This window comes from Canis lupus, chromosome 15, assembly GCF_011100685.1.
Source record: "Canis lupus familiaris isolate Mischka breed German Shepherd chromosome 15, alternate assembly UU_Cfam_GSD_1.0, whole genome shotgun sequence".
NCBI classification, from domain to species: Eukaryota; Metazoa; Chordata; class Mammalia; order Carnivora; family Canidae; genus Canis; species Canis lupus.
The window spans coordinates 14,076,706-14,085,493 of NC_049236.1; the positions used below are offsets into that span (position 1 = coordinate 14,076,706).

General features: G+C 57.7%; 1 long non-coding RNA gene across 1 annotated transcript in view; it reads right to left on the minus strand.

Annotated features, from left to right (window-relative positions):
* LOC102152650 overlaps window positions 1–3,306 on the minus strand; it is a 29,309-nt gene extending 26,003 nt beyond the window's left edge. The window contains exons 1-2 of the long non-coding RNA XR_005370270.1: window positions 3,168–3,306; window positions 2,080–2,215 (exon numbers count right to left, since the gene is read on the minus strand). This is a non-coding gene — a long non-coding RNA (uncharacterized LOC102152650). The remainder of the gene's footprint in view (window positions 1–2,079; window positions 2,216–3,167) is intronic.
* Window positions 3,307–8,788: the final 5,482 nt, after the last annotated feature.

Consider the following 8,788-nt stretch of genomic DNA (forward strand, 5'->3'; position numbering starts at 1 on the left):
CCTAGTCTGGGCCCTGTCAGAGAGAAGTCAGGGGAGCAGCAGGAGGGGATGGTGCTAGAACAGACTGGCCTCAGGAACCAGGGTGAGGAGTTTAGGGGTCGCTTCCAGTGAGATGTGGAGCCATCAGAAGGTTGAACCAAGAGAGTGATATGGTCACGTCTGCATTTTTACAAGAAATTAGAGGTGTTGAGAGTACAAGCAGGAAACCTTCTAGGAGGGGGGGTTCTGGTAGCATCTTAGGCCTGGGGTCCAAGTCCCCCCAGTACCATGAGCAGCTCCCACACATGCCATCATTAATACTACCACCAGCAGTAGCAGCAGGAAAGCCAACCGGTGTTTCATTGAGTCCCTCCTAGCAGCGTCTGGGCGCCCTGGGTTCCCTGTCCACACTCTCCCCAGTCCTGCCACACCAGCCCCACCTGTACCTCTCTTCCGCCTCACTCTCCATCCTATGGGGTCTCCCGGACAAGCTCCTTCTCCCAGACCACTGAGTCTTCCCAGCTTTGTTCTCATCCCAAGAACCAGTCCTGAGGAAGCCAAGAGCTCCTGCGAAGCTATGAATGAATGTAGGAGGGAGCTTCACTGGTGGCAAGAAGCCAGCTCCTGGAGACAGCCTCCACCGCCCCCCACTCAGATACCAAGGGAGAGGCACAGATTACCCTACACCACCCCCCTCCTGCCAGAGGATCCCATAAAGCCTAGTACACAGTAAGGCCGGGGGTTCACCTCCCGGTCCACGTGTCCCCTTGGCTGGGAGCCACACGGGAGGAACCCCGGGTGTCTGGTTCGCCACTAGCACGGCGCTGGCACACACAGGTGCCTGTGGGAAGTGTGTGGAGGGACAGGACTTGCAGCAAGTGCCACTGGGTGGGGGGCAGAGCTGGGGGACCCGACTCCACCCCTAGACTCGGCCCCAGCCCCTCCTGCCTTGGCACCCGGAGCCCCATGGCAGCGGCTTTCTGTACTTGGGGGAGGGGGAAGGGGGGCTGTGAGCCCTCTGGGGGCTCCTCTCTCCCTCTCTGCTTCCCTCTCCGGCCTTCTGCGGGCTGCCTTCCTTCTTCTCTCCACGCCTCTCCCGGCTCCTTTCTCTCCCTCCTTCCCTGCCTCTCTCTCCCGGAGTCATTTGCGGAGCGGAGATGGCCTAGCCCATCTGGGAGCGAGCGCGGTGACGGAGGCGCAGGTAATAGCAAGTGGAGGAGAGAGACGGGGAAATTTATGACATTGAAAATGACTGAGGGAGAGAGTGTGTGCGTGTGTGAGTGTGCAGGAGCAGGGGGGGAGCCCTGCTGGCTGGCTCTCACACGCACTCCCAGCCCTGCTCCCCTCCCTCCAACCTTGCGGAGAGGACGGGAGCGGGCTGCCAGCCCCGGGAAAGACAGACGCGCAGACCGACCGACAGGCAGTGGGGAGGATACAGAGGGTGAACGGGAGGAGGGGAAGACGAGCAGGTGAGAGGAGCCAGATCGAGCCAGACGGGGCAGGTGGTCGTGTGGCTGCGGGGCCTGCCGGGCTCCCAGCCGGCGCCCCCTTCAGGGTGTCCCCGGGGCCTGGCAGCCGCCAGTCTGCAAGCTGAGTGAGACATTGTGGAAGGGAAGAGGCTGGGGTCGCAGGGCGGATCTCCTTCCTCCCAGCCCAGCTGTTTTGAAGGTGCTGGGGTGGGGGGAGCCAAGTAGACGGACTAGGTCTTGGAACCACCCCCTCTGGACCAGGAGGGAGGGGAATGGCCAGACCGACCTCCCCGCACCTTCTGGAAGTCAGGGGAGAACCTGTTTCCTTGGGGTGCTAAGCCCAGAGTCCACGCTGCCCTAGCCACCCCTACACCAGGGTGTTACTGAAGACAAGAGTAATTAGACATCCTTGAGAGAGCTGACCAATCCCCACCGTGACCCGTGGCCACCCCAGACCCCGCAGACTACACTCCACCCCCCTGTTCAGCCCCATTCTGCGGCCTCCTGGCCCTAATGCTGCTGAGTCCCCTCCTCGTCACCAAGTCTTAACCCAGGGCTGTTCTTTGCTCAGATTCCTTCCTCCTCTGGGTCTAAGTTTTCCCATCTGTAAAATGGGAATAATAACGCCTACCTGTGCCCATTCTCCTTGGGCCAGAGAAGCGATGCCAGGACTCAGGGTAGACTTTGGTCTAAGTCTTGAGATTCTTCTCCATTGGAGAACGTGGGTCGTCTTAACTCCCAGGAGCTCTCAGCAGCTCTGGCTGACTCTGTGGGTGAAGGTGAAAGAAAAGGAACCCCCCCCCCCCGACACACACATACACATGCATACACATACACACACACACACATACACGCACACAGCCATCTCCTGAGAAGGCCGACATATCGACATATCGGGTATTCAAAGGGCAGAACCCTGCATGCCTTGGCTCTGGAAGAAGGCTGAAGCCTAGAGAAGGTTGGGCCTTGCCCTCGACGTAAGCTGAGGACCGAGCCAAGCTGTGGTCTACTAGTCCTGACCATGCGCCAGGCCCCTGGTCCTGCCAAGTGTGGGCAGAACAGGTGGCTTAGGGTTCTTAGAGACCTCACCTCCCTCCCAGCAGCTTGACTGAGAATAGGGGCCCGAGGCCACTTTCCCCTCCACAGCTCTGCCCCTTTCTCCCTGCCAGCTTACCACTGAGGCCCCATCCTTCCCCTCTCTTCTCCTTTCTCCCCTGCCCTGCAGCCCTGTCCCTGACAGACTTCTTGGACTAACCCCTCCTAGCCCAGGGCATCTGAAGAGGTGACCGAATGCAGTAGTTGGAAGCACAAGCTTTCAACCCAAAAGGCCCCAGATCACAGCTCTGCCCCTTGGCTAGGTGACCTTAGGCTCTTCATTGAATGTTTCTGAGCTTTATTTCCTCATCTGGCAAACGGAGCTATAACGGTCTGGCTCCAGGATTCCATGGTAATCCACGGTGAGGGTCCCAGGAAATCACAGATACAAAGTGCCTAGCACAGAGGAGGTGCTCAGCAAATGCCAGGGTGCTGGCTTCAGTCCCTCTGGCACCACATCTGTGTCTTAGCTTTCTGCTGTCCTTGGAGGGATGAGGGTGAGAGCTTAGGATAGAGAGAAGAGGAAGGGCAGTGGCAGCAGCTTCAGAAGACTCTTGCTCACTTAGAAGTGACAAAGCCAGAGCTACAGGGGAGAGACGCAGGTGAGTCCCTAGAGGCACTTACCCTATTCTGAGAACCAGGAGGAAGCCACATTTCAAAGGGGCCGTCCAGTCTGTTCCAAGGCCCATATCCTCATCCTGCTCCAAGGCAGCAACGGCCACTGTCTGGGGAGCAGTGGGGGAGGTGAAGAGTTCACTGGGCCCATGGGCTGTGCTGGCCTCAGGCCTCCCACCCAGCCCCCTTGCCCTGGCCCGGCCCATTGTGGCCGCATAAAAGGTGACGGATGGTTAATGGGGGAGATAACAGGATTCATAAGGGAAATTTATTGGTCACTCTGGTGGTATAAATATGTTTATAGCAGACCAAGGGGAAATGAAGAAGCCCCAATAAATCATTGTGAAGCCACCAGCTACTAATAGGCGAGCGGTCGCGGGAACCCCAGCATTGGCGCTTGCAGACACCCCCTCTGGCAGCCCGATAATGGCATGGTAGGGCTGCAGACTTGTCAGGCCAGACGCCCGGCCCACGCCATGGTGGGAACAGGACCCAAGGGGCTGCCTCTGCTGGACCTGAGCTGTCCTGCCCACTATGCAGCTTGTCCCTTCTGTAACTCTGGGCTCATTCACACTGGCAGGGCTGAGGGAACCGGGCAGGGGTCACACTGGACCTCGTCTGGGAGGTCCTGTAGCGGAGGGGTTAAGGAAGCTCTGGAATCAGACCTGGCTTCAACCCTTGATGCTACTGCTTCCCAATCCCAGTCTCTCTTCATGTTTCCCTGTCCGCAAAGTGATTTCACATCATGGGGAAGTGGTTGGGAGGCAGAAAGGGATAATCCACTAATCATAGTACTTGGCACCTTGTAGGCCTCAATATAGTAGCCGTTCTTATTCTTTACTTTCCCTCTTGGGAGAGTGCTATGTACACGTGAGAACATTCTTAGAAAGTGTCCTAGGGACGCCTGGGTGGCTCAGCAGTTGAGTGTCTTATCTTCGGCTCAGTGTGTGGTCCCAGGTCCTGGATCGAGTCCCACACAGGGCTCCTTGTGGGGAACCTGCTTCTCCCTCTGCCTATGTCTCTGCCTCTCTCTCTCTCTCTCTCTCTCATGAATAAATAAATAAAAATAAAAAAGAAAGAAAGAAAGTGTTCCAGTGTTCCAGATTAAGGAACTTGAGGCTCAGAAGTGAAGGGACTTGCCCCAGGTCACACAGCTAGGAGAGGCTTTGATGCCCAAGCCCAGACTCTTCCCTCTGTCCCATCTCAGACCCTGCTCCTTCTTCAGAGTTCCTGGGGGTTTCCTGTCCCTACTGCCTCCAGGAGAGGCCTAGGATGCCAAGAACCAGAAGTACAAGCCCTGGGGGCTCTGGCTGCAACTTACTGGTGCTGGTGAGCTGGGCCTCAGCTTCCGCCAACCCACCCACCACCACCCCTCCCACCACCACCCCTACCCTCCTGCCCCTGCTCCTCCCTCCCCTGTTCTCCCCCAAGCCCTGCATAGCAACAGCTGGACTCAGTTTCTGTGACTTCACTCCAGCATGAGGGTGGCTTGAAGCTTTCCACTGATCTGTACAGAGTGCTTTACATGCAGCCCTGCCCTCTGAACCCTGAGCCTTGGTTACAGCCTCAGTCCAAGCCAAGGTCCCCTCTAGCCAGCTCACCCCTCCATTCACTTGTTCAACAAAGCTCACCCCTCCATTCACTTGTTCAACAAACGCTTCGGTAGCTCCAGGTAGCTCCCTCCAGAGGACCCAGGTAGGCAAGGCCCTGCCTCACCCCAGTTCAGGGTCTGCTGGAGAAGTTGGGCCTGGATCCTGCGACAGAACGGGGTGTGTGCTGGGCTGAGGCAGGTGCAGGCGCTGGAGAGGCCAGGAGGTGAAGCATTTCCAGGGAAGGGAGCCGCTTGGGTGAGAGCCTGTGGGGCAGACAGGACTTCCAGAGTCCACTGAGGGTGGTTTCACCACCCCTCTCTCAATCCTGGGGCTCTGCAGACACCCCCAAGTCAGACTCTAGCCTCACTTTGGGCCTGTTCCTCACCTCTCCTCCTCTTCTGATGGTCACGCTGGCCAGCTCACCTCCACGCTGGACAACGCCCCAGCCTGCTCCCCGGTTTCCTGCCGGAACTGTGCTCCCCACCTTCCCCCCCAAGAGCTCGGACCAGCAGTCCGGTCTCCCCCAGCCCTGGAGGCCTAGGGTCCCTACACACAGACGGGGGAGGGGAAACGGGGCCTCTGAGGTTCTGGCCGCTCCCCGCTCCCCCCGACTCCCCCACCCCCGACTCTCGGGAGAGGAGGGACCCAGCCCAGCCGCCTTTGCCTGGCCCGAGCCTCTGCGCGTTGGTCCAGGCCTCCACCTCCGGGTCCCCGCGGCTCTCTCCCGCGCGGTGTCGGGCTCCAGCTCTCGCCGCCGAGCCCTCCCGAGGCCGGGCGGGGGAGATCGCTCCGTAAATAGGCGGATGGCCCCGGGCGCTCCGGGCGCAGACACTCGTTTTTAGAGCCGGTAATTGACTCCTTTCAGTTGATAATTCATGGCTTGCATATGCGCTTTAATGCGGGCGCCCGGGGAGGCGCGGGGCGGGGGCGGGGGCGGGAGCGGGGGCGGCGGGGCTGGGGGGCTCCGCCGGGTCCGGGTGCCCGGGACCGCGCTGGGGACGGGGTTGGCGGAGAGGCTGCTGGCGGAGCCTGCCGAGGGCAGAGGGGGCGGGCAGACACGCGGCCCCCCACCCGCGCAGCCGCGGGGGAAACTGAGGCCCCGGGAGAGGCGAGCTCCTACCTGCGCCCCCAGCGCGGGATCAAGACCAGAGCTCAGGGCACCCCCTTCCCAAAGGGTCCCAGGCGGGAGCCTCCGTGCCAGGCTTTGTAGACACCCCGTCCCACTGGAATTCTTTTCTTTTCTCTTTCTTACTTTTCTTTTCTTTCTTCCTTTCTTTCTTTTTCTTTCCCTTCCTTCCGTCCTTCCTTTTTTTTTTTTAAGATTTTATTTATTTATTTATTCATAGAGACACACAGAGAGAGAGAGAGAGAGAGAGGCAGAGACATAGGCAGAAGGAGAAGCAGGCACCATGCAGGGAGCCCGATGTGGGACTCGATCCAGGGTCTCCAGGATCACGCCCTGGGATGAAGGCGGCGCTAAACCGCTGAGCCACCTGGGCTGCCCCTCCTTCCGTCCTTCCTTCCTTCCTTCCTCACAAGCAAGGAAAGTGCAGAAGCAGACTCCCCACTGAGCAGGGAGCCTGACGCTGGGCTCAATCCCAGGACCTTGGGATCATGACCTGAGCCAAAGGCAGACGCTTAACCCACTGAGCCACTCAGACTTCCTAATTCTCCGGTTTCAAAGCTAAATTCCTCCCCGGAGTGACCCACTATTGCTCTCAGGCTCCTCCAGGAGGAGCTGGCTTTCCAAGGTGAATTCTGGACACTGACACCAGACCGGAGGCAGCCTCTCAACCTGCAGTGACTCCCAGGCTGGGAGGGGACCCCGAGTCCTCTCCCACCCGGCTTCCACCCTCTGGGGATCCGTCTCATCTGGTGGCTGGGGCAGATGTAGTCATTTCCACCTCACAGAAGAAGCAGGCTCAAAGAAGCTGGGGGACTTCCCCACTGCTCCTGGGCAGGCTGATCCGGAAGCGGGACACGTGTGTCCAGGCCAAGCCTTCTGCAACGGAAGTAACAGGAGTGGGAAGGGGAGAAGGAGGCAATGCCCTGTCCCTGGGCATCCCATGCGCACCCACCCACGGCCTCAGCCACTACGGGAAGAGGCCCTGAGGAAGCCAGTGACCTGCCCACAGTCACGCAGACCAGGGCTGATTTTAGCTGAAGACGATGCTGGCAGGTAGTGAGAGGTTACAGCTCAGTACAGGAGCTGAAGCTGGAGCTGGGGAGGAAGGCAGTTTTGACCCAAATATCAGTTCAGGAGAAACAAGAGAAAGCACAGCCTGGAGGGAAATCTGGCCCAAGGAGAGGCTTCCCATGTCCTTGGCCCCTTGCGCTGGTATCTGCCACTCTTTCTCCAGGCTAATTTCAGACAAAATAGAATTCTGCGCCCTATCTCTTATAATCTGCTAATGTTGAAACCGCCACGTTATTCCCGTGTTCCCCAATCCCAGTCTCCCCACCTCTAGTTTTCCCATCTGGACCACTGAGTTAAGGCTGGGAAAGTCCTGGTGACTGTGCATCTGCGAGCGGACAAATCTGGGCTGTGGAAAGCTCGATGCTGCCCCCTGGTGTCCAAGCTGTTGCAGTCTCGGGGAGCGAGAGAAGAGGCAGGAGGCACTTGAGGAAGAAAACCTCTTGGCCTCCCCTCCCACCATTTTCTCCCAGCCTCCTAGACCTCCCTCTTAGGGGGGGAGAGGACAGAGCAGAAGCTCTACTAGCCCTGTGTGAGGAGAAACCATGAGGCTCCTTCTCCAGCAGAGATCTCAGACTCTGGAGAGAGTAGAGGCCCCAGTGAGGTCAGCCCTGTCTCACCTGCACCCGGATACCCCACATGGTTCCTTCTGTTGCAGGTTGAGTCAGGCTTCCCTTCTGGTGTAATTTTTTTCTGAGTCAAACTCAGGTCTTTTTCTATCATTCCATCATTTGTGTTCATAGGAGGTACTTAACAAATGTAGGATGGATGGCTACAGGTGGGTGGGTGGATAGATGAAATCTATTCCTCCGCATTGAGGTTTTCTCTCCAGAGTCTCTGCTATGAGGCGCAGAGAGCAATGAGTCCCTTACCTTGCCTAGCTGGCTGGAAGTAGGACTGTAAAGAGGAGTGAGATACAAAAGGGTAAGTTTTGAGATGCCTAGTGGTTGAGCATCTGCCTTCAGCCCAGGGTGTGATCCTGGAGTCCCGGGTTCAAGTCCCACATCGGGCTCCCTGCGTGGAGCCTGCTTCCCCCTCTGCCTGTGTCTCTGACTGTGTGTGTGTGTGTGTCTCTCATGAATAAATAAATAAAATCTTAAAAAAAAAAGGGTAAGTTTTAATGGGAAAGGACCGCAAGAGAGTTCAGATGAAGGGAAGGTCGTGGGAGAGTTGGAGGATCAAAGGCTTCCTGAAGGAAGTGGCATTTGATGCAGGGCTTGAAGGACAGAGAAGACAGTGAAGGTGTTTGGGTGGAGGCAATAATGTGACAGAGGCAGAGAAGCAAAAATGCAAAGTGCACTTGTGTGGCAAGAAAGCTCCAGGCTGAGGGAACAGACAGAGGCTGTGCTGTGGTGGGGCCCTGGCCGAGGAGGCCTTGGAGGATCTTGGGAGCTGCTGAGTGTCAAGCCAAGCAATAGGCACTTTGCAGGCTATGCTCTGGACTGTGAGCCTGGGTGTGGGTCCCAACCTATGATCTGTACTGACTGGGTTTCACTCCCTTGGGCCTGCTCTTTGGAACTTTCTCTAGACAGCAGCGGAAGCCATGGCAGGTCCTTGATCAGGGAAGTGCTTACAAGTCACAGATCACAGAATAGTCTGGTTGGCAGGTATCAAATCTAACCCCTTCAGTTTGTAGATGAGAAAACTGAAGTCCAGAAAGGGGAAGTAACTTGCCCAGCATCACACAGCAAGCCAGTGGCAGAGCCAGGACTTGGACTCACCAGCCCCTCTGTTTGGAGCTCTCTCCCCTCTGCTGCAATCTGAGATGTCATCTGGGGAACTGAACTGGAGGCAGAAGGCCACCAGGAGGCTACAGCCCCGCCTAGACCAGAGATCACAAGGCC